This window comes from Rhea americana, unplaced genomic scaffold, assembly GCF_003343005.1.
Source record: "Rhea americana isolate MKP2758 unplaced genomic scaffold, rheAme1 scaffold_15, whole genome shotgun sequence".
Taxonomy (NCBI): Eukaryota; Metazoa; Chordata; class Aves; order Rheiformes; family Rheidae; genus Rhea; species Rhea americana.
In genome coordinates, this window is record NW_028185594.1 from 6,534,312 (window position 1) to 6,547,724 (window position 13,413).

General features: G+C 40.6%; 1 protein-coding gene across 1 annotated transcript in view; it reads left to right on the top strand.

Annotated features, from left to right (window-relative positions):
• BOLL (boule RNA binding protein) overlaps positions 1-13,413 on the top strand; it is a 197,676-nt gene that overhangs the window by 150,786 nt on the left and 33,477 nt on the right. The gene's annotated exons all lie outside the window — the stretch shown is intronic.

Genomic DNA, 13,413 nt, shown 5'->3' on the forward strand with positions numbered 1-13,413 from the left:
GCTGCGCGGGGAGCGGGGAGCGCGCGCGCAGGAAGTGCCGCCGCGGCACCGCTCCATTGTGCCCGAGCTGGGCTTGTTTTGACAGGCGGCGCTGACGGACAGGGCGCCGGGCCACTGAGCGCCGCAGCCGCTGTCCGCGGGCGCCGCGCCGGCCAATAGGCGCCGTGGGGGAGGGCGGGGGCGTGTCCCCCGCTGTCGGTGGCGCGCGGCCGTGGGGCAGGTAGGTAGGGCGGGCTGCGCGCCCGCGGAGTGCTTGGGGCGGCGGCTCGCCCACCGCGAGCGGCGCGGCACGGCATGCGCCCCCCCCCCCCCCCGCGAGCCGGGAGCCCGCGGCTCGTCCCTCCAAGGGGAGCGTGCGGCTCTGCTGGGTCAGCCGCGTGAATACTTCCCGGCGTGTATTTTAGGAAACTGCGTTCGTGTCAAAGTGAAAACAGAGCGTACTCAGGCCGAGGGCTTAGGGTAACTCCCCTCAAAACCAGGGATCCGCGTAACTGCAGCGTTTATCTCGGGGGCGCTTGCGCTGGGATCGTGGCAGAGGAAGGGAAAACGGTGAGAKGCAGACGCCTTCGGGGATGCTCGAAGCCGGGCGACGTGCGGTAGAAATGCGATAGCAAGGGCAGCTGAGGGAGCGTTGCCACGTCAAAGAGCAGCACTGCTATCCTAACGGCGAACACCGCCTGCGAATGCCTTTTACTGGGGGCGGGCGACTGGAGGGATGCGCGGCGCGGGAGAGAGCCCCCTCTCACAAGGCGGAGCGGGGCAAAGCGCCCTCCGCCGCTTTCAGGCGAGCCCCTAAGGCACGAAGCGGCGGCAGCTCGGCCGGCCCTGCCCCTCCACTCACCTGAGAAGCACTCGCGGACAGCCGAGCCGAGCCCGGTCCCCGTCCCGGTATCGGTCCCCGAGGCTGCTCCCCGGTCGCAGCCCGCCGTTGCGGGGCGACGCTGCCCCCTGGCGGCGCGGTGAGGCGAGGCGGGCGCGGCGCGCGGACGGCCGTTATGGCAGGGGGCGACCGTTAGTGGGGGCGGGGCCCGCGCGCTCCTTCGTAATTGTTCGGCTCGTGTTTAATTAGAGTGTGTGTGGGGGGGAGGGGGGAGCGAAGATAAAAGGCAGCGTAAGAACGATGAAATCGTGTGCACCTGAGGGAGCATCTGGGGGAGGGGCTGTGTAGAAGGAATGCCGCTGAGGGTAGATCTGGCAGTTAATCATTAAGCAGGAGAGGGTGAGAGGCAGCCTCCTCGCACCAGCCGGTCATTAGCTGCTAATAACTCCCTTAAAGCACAGCTTATACCAATCTTACCGAGGCAGTCACCTGTGTTTCAAGGATACTAAGTCATTGCAATAAAGAGAAAAAAAACTAACAAAAGTTTATGGTTATATATGCAGATGCTGTCACATAGACTCGCCTAAGAAGATTAAAAGACAATAAAAGTTACCATAATACCATACATTTTYAGGGCAAATTACTACTTCGAACAGAAATATGTTGCACCTTTTTGCATGTCCTATGAAATTGTATGAAGTTTAATCACCAGTGTGGTTATCTGTGAGCAGCAAAGTGCTCTCATGGCTGGAATCCACTGCATCCAGCAGAATTGTTTTGTACCACGTGTAATGTGTTTCACACGAAGACAGATACTTTATCCTTTCTAGGGTATTTCTTATGCATTTCAAATTAGATATTTCTTGTCAAATATATTTGTCTTCTGGGATCAGAAGTTCAAAATTAAAGTTGAATGACTTTAAAATTTAACCTTTTACAGCTGTAGCCTTTAATTAAAAATGATCTGCAGGGAATGTAAAGGTTTTAAGGTTCATGTACATCAGGCCTGTGGGGAATGCAAAGCAAATTTTATCTGTTTTGTCTGTAGGGTGCAGAGGTTTTATAATTATGTATGAAACAGTTAAGACCTACAGCTTTTGTAACGTATTACATGAACAGAATATGTTTTCTTTAATTGTATTATTTCAAAGAAGAATTAATTGTATGCAGAGTCAATAATTTGTCAAAAGATGTGTGAAGTGTTTAGGTCACAAAGTCCAGGATCCTGCTATCACAGGAGCTGTGTTACATGAGCTTTTTCATCCACTTGGTGTTTTTGTGCCTCCTGGTTTCTCAATGCTATCACTAGCTGCAGTGCAGGAAAGCTCCCCTGGACTAGTCTAGGTGGTATGTACAGGTCACCTGTAATGTGCCACACAAGTGAAAGTTTCACTCTTTTAACATGAGATCACAACTAGTTAGAAACTGGAAGCCACTTGAAGTAAGTGATGTGCGATCTGAGTATAAAATGAGGCAAAAAAGATAAATCTGAGATGTTTAGAGAGGGTTCAAAGTGATAGAGTTTAGATAAATCTTTCCCAGGAAGGGACTTGTGAATATTTTTAATACTGAAGTATATCTGAGTTTGCACTTCCAGACACACTTGAATTATCTGTATCTATCTGCTTCTGTTTGTAAATATGGAGAACCATGAACTGTGAAGGAAAATAGCAGTTAGTATTTATACTTTTAATACTTAGTCAAAAAAAAAAGAGTTAACAAAGGGAAACTTACACTAAAAACTTTGTATAGAAAGCTAAAAATCAAGAATGCTTAGTAAGAAATGTTTTAACAAGTATCCATATTCAGTTTTAAGATGATCCATTGTTCCCCGCCATATACAAACACTGCACTGTATCACCCTGCAATTACTCTTTTGTGATTTGCCATTTGTATACACTTGAACAACAGCAGTTGACATTATGCTTAATTCTTTACAGGAGGGCCTGGTTAAAAACTTGAAGTTTCAACGCATTGACTCCATCCACATGGACCAGCTGCTCCCCGTGAGAGGGGAGCAGGGAGCAGCACCGCAGGATGGGGGAGGCCGAGGCCCCGGCGTCACGATCGGGCCCRGTGAGGGGAACCGGGATCAGACCAGGCCCTGCGATGGCCAGGCAGGGCTGTGGGATGGGAGGAGGAGGATGGCAGGTGGGAAGGGCTGGAGGGGCAGGGAGCGAGGCCTCGGGCTGGCTGAGGTGGAGGCCTGAGCTTGGGGAGGCCTGTTAGCGCCTCGGGGCCATGACGACAGGGAGGATCAGGCTTTACCTACAGTTCCCAAAATATTTCCTGCAACTTAGAAGTGCCTGAGTTCTTGTTTAATACACTGAATTTCATCCTTTTTGTATTGGGTCTTTCAGGATGTGGGACTAGTTATCCAGGACAACATTTTGAAGGCTCCCTTTTTTTTTGCAGAGCAATGGAAATGACAAAACTGAAGCATCCTCTCTTTGCCATTGTGTTGGACACCCTGGAGCCCCTTCTTTCCTTTGTAGGTAAGTAGTCTGCATAAAGGAAGTAGAGAAGAGCTTGCTGTGAATTCTTCCATAGCATTTACAGTAGCTTGCATGGAACTAACTGTACTGCTGCAGACATCGAGCTTCCACTATCGAAGCAGCTCATCTAGCACTAGCTTTCTGTATCTCCATACTGTGTGAAATCTGCAGCATAGACATATCCTAAAATAGGTGGAAAGGAGGAGATAGGGACACATATTCAAAAACAGTCAAACAATTCACTCAAGCTAAGAAAGTCTAGACAATAAAATAAAAATCTATTTATGTTTGCCTGAACACAACCTGAATTAGTAAGTGCCTGCAGTGTGTCTGATACTTTTTTATACACTCAACTTATTGCATCCTTGAGATACACAATTGTTCTTTAGGGGGCGTATTTTCTGTCATAAAATAGCTGCAAATACAGTCTTTTGGAGCTTTGCTGCAATAAAGCTTACGTAAGTCACCAGTTTTGACCTAGATAGTGCTTTTTTGAGAAGCTCATAAAATTAAGTATTGTATTGGGAACATGAAGGTGGTGCTCCTTTACCAATTGACCATGACTGATGAAGGGTGAAAACTGCCATCTTTTSCTGTGACAGGAACATCTATTTTGCAAGACTGGGAAAGAGCAATGGGGAACGTTGTAATTTCTTCAAGTATATAGTCACAATGATAGCAAAACTTATTTCACTTTAGAATTGATTAGACTTACTTACGTAAAATTATTGATGATAAAATGTATTGCTAGATAATTCTTAAAATATGCCTTCTTAAGTCTCAGTAGTTACTGTGTATGTTTGTGTTGCTATTATCTTGATTATGAAATTATTAAATAAAAATGCAGATTAATTATATCATTTATTTATATAAACCTGTTAGTAAACTTCACTCATTTTTTTTCAAGTCATCCTAATGTCATCTTTTGTCTGTATAAATATAAATTTTCTAAACTGGAAAAAAACAAATATGAGTCAGTATGAATATAGACAAAAGGTCATCATCTTTAATACACTTAAAATAAATACTGCATATACTTTCAGTTTTTCTTATACTTAAAATATTTACACTATTTGATTCACTGCCTCTTAAATTATTTAGTGATTCTTGTTTTGTCTTGCCTCCCACTTTGTAGAGAAAAACACTACTATGTGTTTTCTTATTTTCTAGGTAGTATAGATGTTGTGTCTTCTCTAACTTAACAAGAAGTTCTCTTGTGATATGCCTCTATCTTAATGATTTTCCTGTTCCAGCTGAAGTCGCTAGTGGATTATTTTTACTGTCTGACAGTACCTTCAGGCTCTCCCAATCCAGCAATTAGAATACTTCAGTTATGTAAGATGTCTGGCAATTCTTAACTCCAAAGAGTAATCTTTTATTTTAGTGGTGTTATTTGCCCAAATGAATACTCCAGCTAACTAAAAGAAAGGGTAAAATCAGGACCTCATCTACGTAATGTTTAATCTTATGTTATAGCCACTACTTGCTATATAGTGACATCTTCAAATTTTTGGCCCTAGTGATTGAAGTTCAGTAAGTTAACAAGTATTTGAAAACAATGTCTTTGAATGGACAGCATCAGGTAACCTCACCCACAAGCAGTGCTACAAGCTTGGCAAAACATTTCTGTGCATAGCTAGACTTTACTCATCATTGTAATTAGTGAATCTCTTTCAGGTTCCTTCTCTTTAGTTGTTGGTTAGCTAGTTACTTACGCTTGGGGGAGGAAAGGCATGTTGTAGAGTTTGTAACAAATTTTCTTGAAAATTTAGAGAAATCTTAAAGCTCAGCTCAGATTTAAGTCTAATGGTACTTAGTAATCATAGAATCATAGAATGGTAAGGTTGGAAGGGACCTTCTGGAGATCATCTAGTCCAACCCTCAGCATTGCCCCATACAGGGATTGAACCCATGACCTTGGCATTAGAAGCACCACACTCTAACTGAGATAATAATGGCTCTTGTTTAAGGTAGGTGGTAATTCCTCTTAATGAAAACTTTAACCCATAATTGTCTTTTTCACAGAATTCTTTTTAACTCCTCTGATCACTCCTTTTAGTATTTCTTTGGCTGAGACGCATGTATAGAAATCTAATTGTAGTTGCTGCTACCTTTTGGGCTCTATGTTGCTTGTTAACTAGGATGAACAATACGCTCCAATAGGCGTGTGCTGTTTCCCCTTTCCTTTAGTAGATACCTACCAACAGGTATAATTTCATGCCAGTGCACTCTGTTACAGCCTTTCACCTCCTTCCCAACTCAATTAGTATTTTCAGTGTTAGGAATGTACATGGCAGCATGGTTCCCATCCACTTAGGTGCAAATTTTTGAAGCATCTGGATTATCATGAACTGTGCAGCTGCTGGGGAAGCAGCATTAGTATTAAATGATACCTGTGAGTCATGAACTCTTCTTACTGAGGAAGGAAAATCTTCTGGTTATACACAACTAAAAGGCTATTATCGTGGTCCTTTAGTCTGTAATTTTGCCATTTCAGAAAAAAAATACATTAGTAATGTCAGCAGTAGCCGTATTCRTATTTATTTTGCTGTTAAAGACTTTGGAGGCAATTTAGTGAGCGTACCAAGCATGGAATCTAAGGTGTCCCTCTGCTTGTTTATTAGATGCACAGCGTTTTTCTTAATGAGGAATAATGGTGCATTGCTCAGCTAGGTTTGGTCGCAAGCAAGTTAATCGTATGCAGCCTGGACCACTATGGGAATGTGCAGTAGCCCAAATTCAAGGAAGAAAGACCTGGAATTCTTTCTGGGGGCTCCCAAGAATGATGTGAGGACAAGTAACAATATGAGTGGATCTGTACAGAGAAAATACTGGTGCTGAGGACCTGACATGCCTCTCATATGCATTTTGGGAGGTTTATTTGGGAAGAGGTCTGGTACGGTCCCATGGCTGGAATACCTGCATGCTGGAGTGCAGCAGCTGCATTTTTAGGGCACAACCTCTGGTTTAGTTTAACCGAGGCGAAGGCATTTTGCACACTTTGAAACTGCTCTGTGATGTGAACTAAGTAGGTGAGTTAGGATAATCAGGAGATTTGCTTCAAAATTGCACTCTCAAGCCAAAAGAAAATACTACTGTAGATTTACCCAAAGTAGGTCAGTGTTAGAAGTATTTGCCGTATTTAGAAGAGCACAGCGTACATTCTCTCCCATGCTTCAATGGTTACCCAGAGAGAGTRTTAAGGTCTATATCCTCATTTACCACTTTTCAAAGATAGCTTGTTTCCTAAGAAAAGAAGTCCAGGCAGTATTACCAAGCAATATTTTTGACACCTTCCACACTGGCTTAGAAGGATGGTAGATGCAAGGGGAGATAGAAGCAGGAACGCTTATAAGTCTATCCTTTCTACATTGAACCTGAAGTTACGCAGACTGGCCTACTCCGTCATACCTCACTTACGTGTTGCTAGATAGATGGCTTTGAAGACTTGTTAAAAACATTTATGCAAATTTGGCCCATCTCTCTTAATTCATCAGAGAAAGACATCCCAAAGAGAGAATAAAAAATTTGTTATACAATTATGATCAAAATGTAATCCCCAAAATAACTTAAATTCCCCTGGTGTTAGTTGAACAGGATTTTAAGAAGATTTAGAATACTTTCCATCAGGGATGAAGTATATTTAATCTTTTATAGCAAAATCTCTTGTTACTTAATGGCAAGTGAGGAGATATTCAAAGGATAGGGAAAAGAAAGGCTAATGGCTAATCTATGTAAGCTTATTTTCCTGAAATTTGCCACAGTGGGAGTATTAGCATATAAAATTCAAAAGTATTGTTAACCACTGCTTATCTTTGTTTTCCGAGTAAAGTTAAATAGGCTGGTAGTTAAAATCCTAACAGTCTGCTAACTCCCACTATATTTTCCAGCAGGTTTAGGAAAGTGAAGCATTTTGCAAATAAAAGGCTAGGAGAGTGTTTCTCTCCAATGTAGAATTATACAGCCAAAACCACAGTTAAGTGAAAATGATATCTGTGTTGAGGAAACTTCATTTAAGATACCTATTTAGGTTGTGGCATGGAAGATTCATTTAATTACCACAATCTACTCTAATGATACCCACTTATCCTCTCTTCTAAACTCATCTAATCTCAAATGCACATTCAGACTCAATGACAAGATTTAGACAGATTAAAAAGGTAGAGATTATTGACTACTCAGGCTATGCCACTGTCGGTTCAAAAGACAGCAAGACTTTTCCCATAAATATTCTGCAAGCTTGATGCCTGAAGATGCCAAGAAGTGTTTTTTAAGAGTAGATAATATACACAATGAAGGTCAGTGAACTGTATTTGAACAGAGCACTTTTCAAAGGTTTGTGGTTTGCGGGAGAAGAAAAAAAGGAAAAGAAGAAATGACTCTTGTCTTATCAATCCCCAGGTCCATAACATGGGTGAAAATTTACACTGAATTATTTCCTGTGAGCCACTACAGAAAAGTCTAATTCATTTTAAATTCCAAATACTTTGAAGACCCTGATTTGAGTGAAAGGCAAAAAGTTAAACTATTACAGAGCTCATAGAAACCAGAGTAAGAGATTGTTTTCTACAGAATGCAGAAAGAGAGGGAAGATTGAGCTGATTTACAAATGTAGCAAAAAATATTTTAAAAGGAAGGAAAAGTATTCCCTAATCACTCACACAAGCATGATAAAGATTGTATAAAGCTTGATTCTAAATGAAACAAAATGAAACATTAATATGGAAAAATCTTTTCACGTTACAAAAAAACAACTCCATTTAAGTCAAGTGGGGAAAGACGAGCGATCCTTTTTATAGATCAATGTTTTGAGTTCTTGTCCTTCTTACTTATCTAATGACAATTAAGAAGTAGTAGAAAGTTACAGAGAATCACAGAAAAGGACTTTCTCTGTAGAGTTACTTGAGATCAGATAAAATATTCTATGTAATTATAGAATTAGATTATGATCGAGTGTTGCCATTAAAGTTTGCTGGGCTTATTTCTCTAAAATTGAGTAATAACTCTGAGAAACCAAGTATCTAAAATAGGACATTGAAGTCTCAGGTTGCAAAATGTACTGTTCTCATCTCTTTAATTGATACTTTACAGTTGCAGTTCTCATTCTCACCATTAAATTCCACATTCATTTCAATCAACTAACATAGAAAGTAATTTAAATCATAATGTACAGAAAGACAAAGCATATGCTTTTCTCCTTATACCCAACTACCTTCATCTTGTTTAAGTTCTCTTTTGACTCTATCAGGTAGTTAATTCAGTTAAAGGACACCGTTTCTTGATATGTTTTGATCATCCTAAATTGCTTCAAGTTGGGACTGCAACTGCAGAAGCTCTTCATTCACAGGACAAAAGTAGAGAGTGGGATGGTATATGTCCAATAATATTGAGCGTATACAATATATATATATATAGTTCTATACAGTATAGAACTTCTTGTGGGAAAGACAAGAGTAAGTAAAAGGTGATTATTTGACTTCTGTGTTCAACTATTCAGAATAGTGTTTCCAAACAATAGCAATTATGTTATGTTATACTTTTCACTTTTACCTGCAGAAGTTTGGAATAGCAGGTAGTAGAACAAAAGCAACAGAAGTAGGCAGTAATTCAGGCAAGAATTCCTCCATAAATGCGATCTACCTGCTAAAACAGAAGCAGCTATCTTATCTGTATGTGAGAAAAATGTATGTAAGGAGTAAATTACCAGTTGCATAAAAAAAGAAAAAAATATATAATGGACAACAATAACATGGTTTGGCTCTTTTAATGTATATATTCATGTGTGGCATTTTACTTCAAACCATTGAAGTCAGTGGAGAGAAAAGCTCCTGACCTTTTGAAAGACTAAACCCAGAACACAGTAAGGAAAATTACTTAAAATTTTCCCCAAGTATGGTGAACATATTAGGAACATCCTATTTACAGTGAGATCCTTCTTAACTTCTTTTTTTTTTTTTTTCATTTGGCATGTGTAAGTATCTGGAAATATAATGACATTCAAAGAATCAAGTTGTAAAAGCTGGAATCAGAGCCATTTTTTCTGATGACCATCAGATGAATTAGGAAAGAAAGCAGCTCTTTACCTTGTAGGAAGACSTCTTTAACATGATGGCAGTGTAAGTTGGTATTAAATCGCACTTAAATCCACATAGCTTTACACTTCCAGAGCAAGCAAGGTTTGATACTTYTTTTCATGCAAGTAACTTAATTTTTTCCCCACTTTTGTTTCATAGTACATGTCAATTGTTTACAGTCTTTTCTACTCATTTTTTTCTSTCTGCAGAATTTTATATTCAGTTCAATGAACTATGTAAAATATAATGAYAACTGCAAAAGAATATTGAAAAAATGTAATTTATCAACATCAGGTTCAGCATTATTATTATTTTTTTTAATAAAGAGAACATAGTATGGCAAAATGAGAGGAAAAAACAACCAAGTTTGTCACACTAAGTTAATATAAATCAGGAGTCTGATCATTTTCTTTTCACTCACCTAATTGGAGATCTATTAAAATTTCCATGTGACACATATCTGTAGTGTCTTATTGAAGGACTATGTTTTTATAGTACATAAAGGAATCAAATTTCTCAGTAGACCTATTTAGGTTTTCATATTAATAATCTCATTATCAGATTAAACAAAGGGCTCCATACTTCAAGAGCAGGAGTATCTGTTGCTATTCAGGTAAGAGATGTATCAACATGTACAAAYCTTTACTATTATGGCTTTTGCAGTATGATTCTTCCATTTGTTAGGGACATTTAGGAAGGGATTGATAATCTTTAAAATTTGACTTACAATAGGCAAATACAGATGCTACCACACTTGGAAGAACTTTTCCAATTTTGACTCTTTTAACAATACTATGTTTTAGCTATGACAAAAAGCTCCATCAGCAGTGAAACTTGTAAGCAGCGGTTTCYAGTAGGTTTTTCCCCCCTTGAGGACATGTAAAATAAAACACAGACAAGCTCCTGTACAAGTAAAGCGTATATTCTGAGCTCTGAAGTGAGACAGAAGGATGCCAGTCTTATGTAGTGACTCCAATAACCTATGTCATGCTGATAACTACTTTCGGAAAATAAAATATTTTTAAACAAAACTGTAAAATCTAAATACGTCTTAAATTTTAAAAGAAATCTTAAGTTCTTCTGATACATTTTGAACTACAAATCATCTACGGTGGTATTAATGTTTTGCAAGGATGGACTGAATGAGGATGTTTGAGTTACGTGGTCACARTCTACCACCTTGGGGAACCAATATGGGAGAACAGACCAGCGTACTGACCGTCAAGTCTTTTGTCCCTCTGAGTTATCCACCACTGAGAGCAGGGAAAATACGAGATGTGACAGAAATGAGGAAGTCAGTTCTCAGCAGAATAGCTGGTCTGTTTGACAGACACTTAGGAAAAAGGCTGAAGCAAGAGCTTGATAGAGGTGGCTGCAGGGGCCAGGGGGGTCGAAAATACCTGTGCAGCAGCTGGATGGGGAAAGGGGGCACAGACAAGAGGAGAGGCATGAGAATATAATTAGGGCATTCAGACACAAAGTGGGAGGCACAGACAAGAGGCAGAGAGAATAGTAAAAGCTAAGGTGAAGACGGAAGGAGTCATTGCTCATGTAGAAGGGAGATGTACAGAGCTAAAGCGAGAATGGGAATGGTGTGGGAAAAGAGCCTGTACGATAGGAAGGTCCTGTCAGAGAAATTCATACACACCCATTTGAATGAATGGAAAACTTCCCGGAAATGAGTCATTTCCGTCGGCATTTTTCACATGGCACTGGCCACAATCTTTTTATTAATTGCACTATTTAGGTGACCACTATAATATGCTTCTAAAGACTATAGCTACTCTCTTAGAGGGTCTCCTCAAATTCTTTGAACACCTAGAGCTCTCATCTTTTTGGTTGTTCTGGATAAGCCTCCCAGTGTAGAGAATCTATTCAAAAGCTCATAAAAGAAAAGAAATTGCTGCATACATCTGTATAAATTAGAGGGGTTTTTTAATACAATCATMTTCTATGCAACAGAGAAGTCAATCTTTTAGTTGCATCCTATGAGACATTTTTATGAAATTGAGAGGAGAAAGGAACTAATCTTTCATCAGGTGCAGCCTGGTTCCCCCTGTCTAATAAAAAATATTAATATATTTTTCCCATGAAAAGATGTTAAGATGCTGGTAGGTAAGCTAGCATTACCATCTGCATTTTATAGATAAGCAATAGAAGCAAAGGAAGTAGCATCTCTTTTCCAAGGTCAAGCCATCAATCACTGAAATGGTAGTCTGTTACCAGACCCAGTGTATTACTGATGAAATCATCCTTGCCTTTTTGTGCCTTTACCCTCCCAAATCATTTYCCCCCTTTTTCTGTCTTGCTTTTTTTCGATTTATCTTTCCTTGCTTAACCTCTGACTTCCTCTTCTCTGATCTCTCCCTTATCCCGTAAAGAAAGGACAAAAGGCGAGAGCCTACAGGAACCAGCACGGTCAGACGCACTGCCTTTTAATTTCTGGGAGAGAACAGCAGGAGCGATCCCTTCGTGCTGCGTGTGTTGCTGACATGCAGAGTCAGGAAAAACGGACACACTCCTGACTTCCTTTGGGAAGGACTTCCTAAGTCAGGACACTAGTCCCTTAACGAGGTGGCCCTTTAGCGCTGCAACAGCCCCGCAACTTCTGTTGTAGTATTTAAATCCTGTGTGCGTGGCATCATTTTGTGCCAGCTCTGCCTGTAATATTACTAAATTTGCAGATGTGTTAGCTTTTCAGGTTTTCAGATTAAAAATTGTCATAGATCAATCTTTCCCATTTATATGCAAAAGTCCTATTTTTGCCACARTTGCCTTATTTTCAGTTTAAGATGTCTAGGTATAGTTTTTTAACCTGAGGAAGAAGTGTAAGGTAGAAGCTCCAGCAATTAAAACTATGCAAAAATACACTTTCATGTCTTTGAATGTTTCTCTATTCTTTCATCTGTTCTCACTTTGAATTTTCCCAACTCATAATATGAAGCACATGAAAGACTCRGCCTATTCTGCTGTACAGATCGTTAAAATGTAGCACTGTTCTTAGAATAARCTTTGTTGCTGTGTGATGAATATTCATATAAGTAGGTCAATGAATACAACTCAGCAGAATTCTGTATTGAAATAAAAACAAATATTTCTTTCTAAGAATCTCATCATCTCTGTGAGGTTGCCTTTATTTTTATACAGTTTTCTCAGCTAAAAAGATTGCTACTAGGAGTTAAACATTAAACTGTTATATATTACAGACAGAACTAATAGTGTCTCTTATATTTAGTTTTTAAATTCACTGTGATAATAATAATGGTGCAGAAAGTGGTAGATGCTGAAGCAGCACCAGAAAGGTAAGAAACACTGTAGGATCGCGCAAGGATGGACAGTCTGGGAACTGTGTAACCTGAGTGGGAGTTTCATGACGCAGGCTGTGCGGAAGSGACTCTCAGGTTGAGGCTGGCTCTGTATAGTTTGTATAAAGCAAATTTAAGYGCAACACAAAGATATGAATTCCACTAAAATATATTTTATTGTAGATATTACCCAGGTAAAATTTCCTTTAAGTTTGTATTTTGAAGCAGTCACGTAAGTAGAAGGTAAAATAAGGAAAGCAACCAACGAYATGTTGGCCGTACGGTCACGGCAAGGTTGTATCTCAAGTGGCTCTGACTTGGCCTACACAGGTTTCACCACTCTGAGAAAAGTTTTTAAATGGGGGTGCTTCTCCAGGCACACATTTCTGTACAGCACCACAAATCAGGGATTTTTGTGGTGCTGTACCTTGCAACACCGCTGAATTTGAGCTGGACGTTTGATTCGCTGCTTTGTTCACACCTGTTGAGCAGCGGAGCTATTCCGAGGGCAATTTGCACGYGCAGACTGGATGAAACACGCCGATGGGCAGCTGCTGGCAGTGCTGCTCATTRAAGGCCGACAGAAACCCCCAGCTGAGCTGCTCTTCTGGGAAACCTGCAGCAGGAGCGCCTGGAGCGCAGCTGGGGCTCGGCGCCCTTCCCGCGGCCACGAGCCCAAACCACGGCGGGCTCCGGCTCGGCTCGGCTCGGCCCGGCTC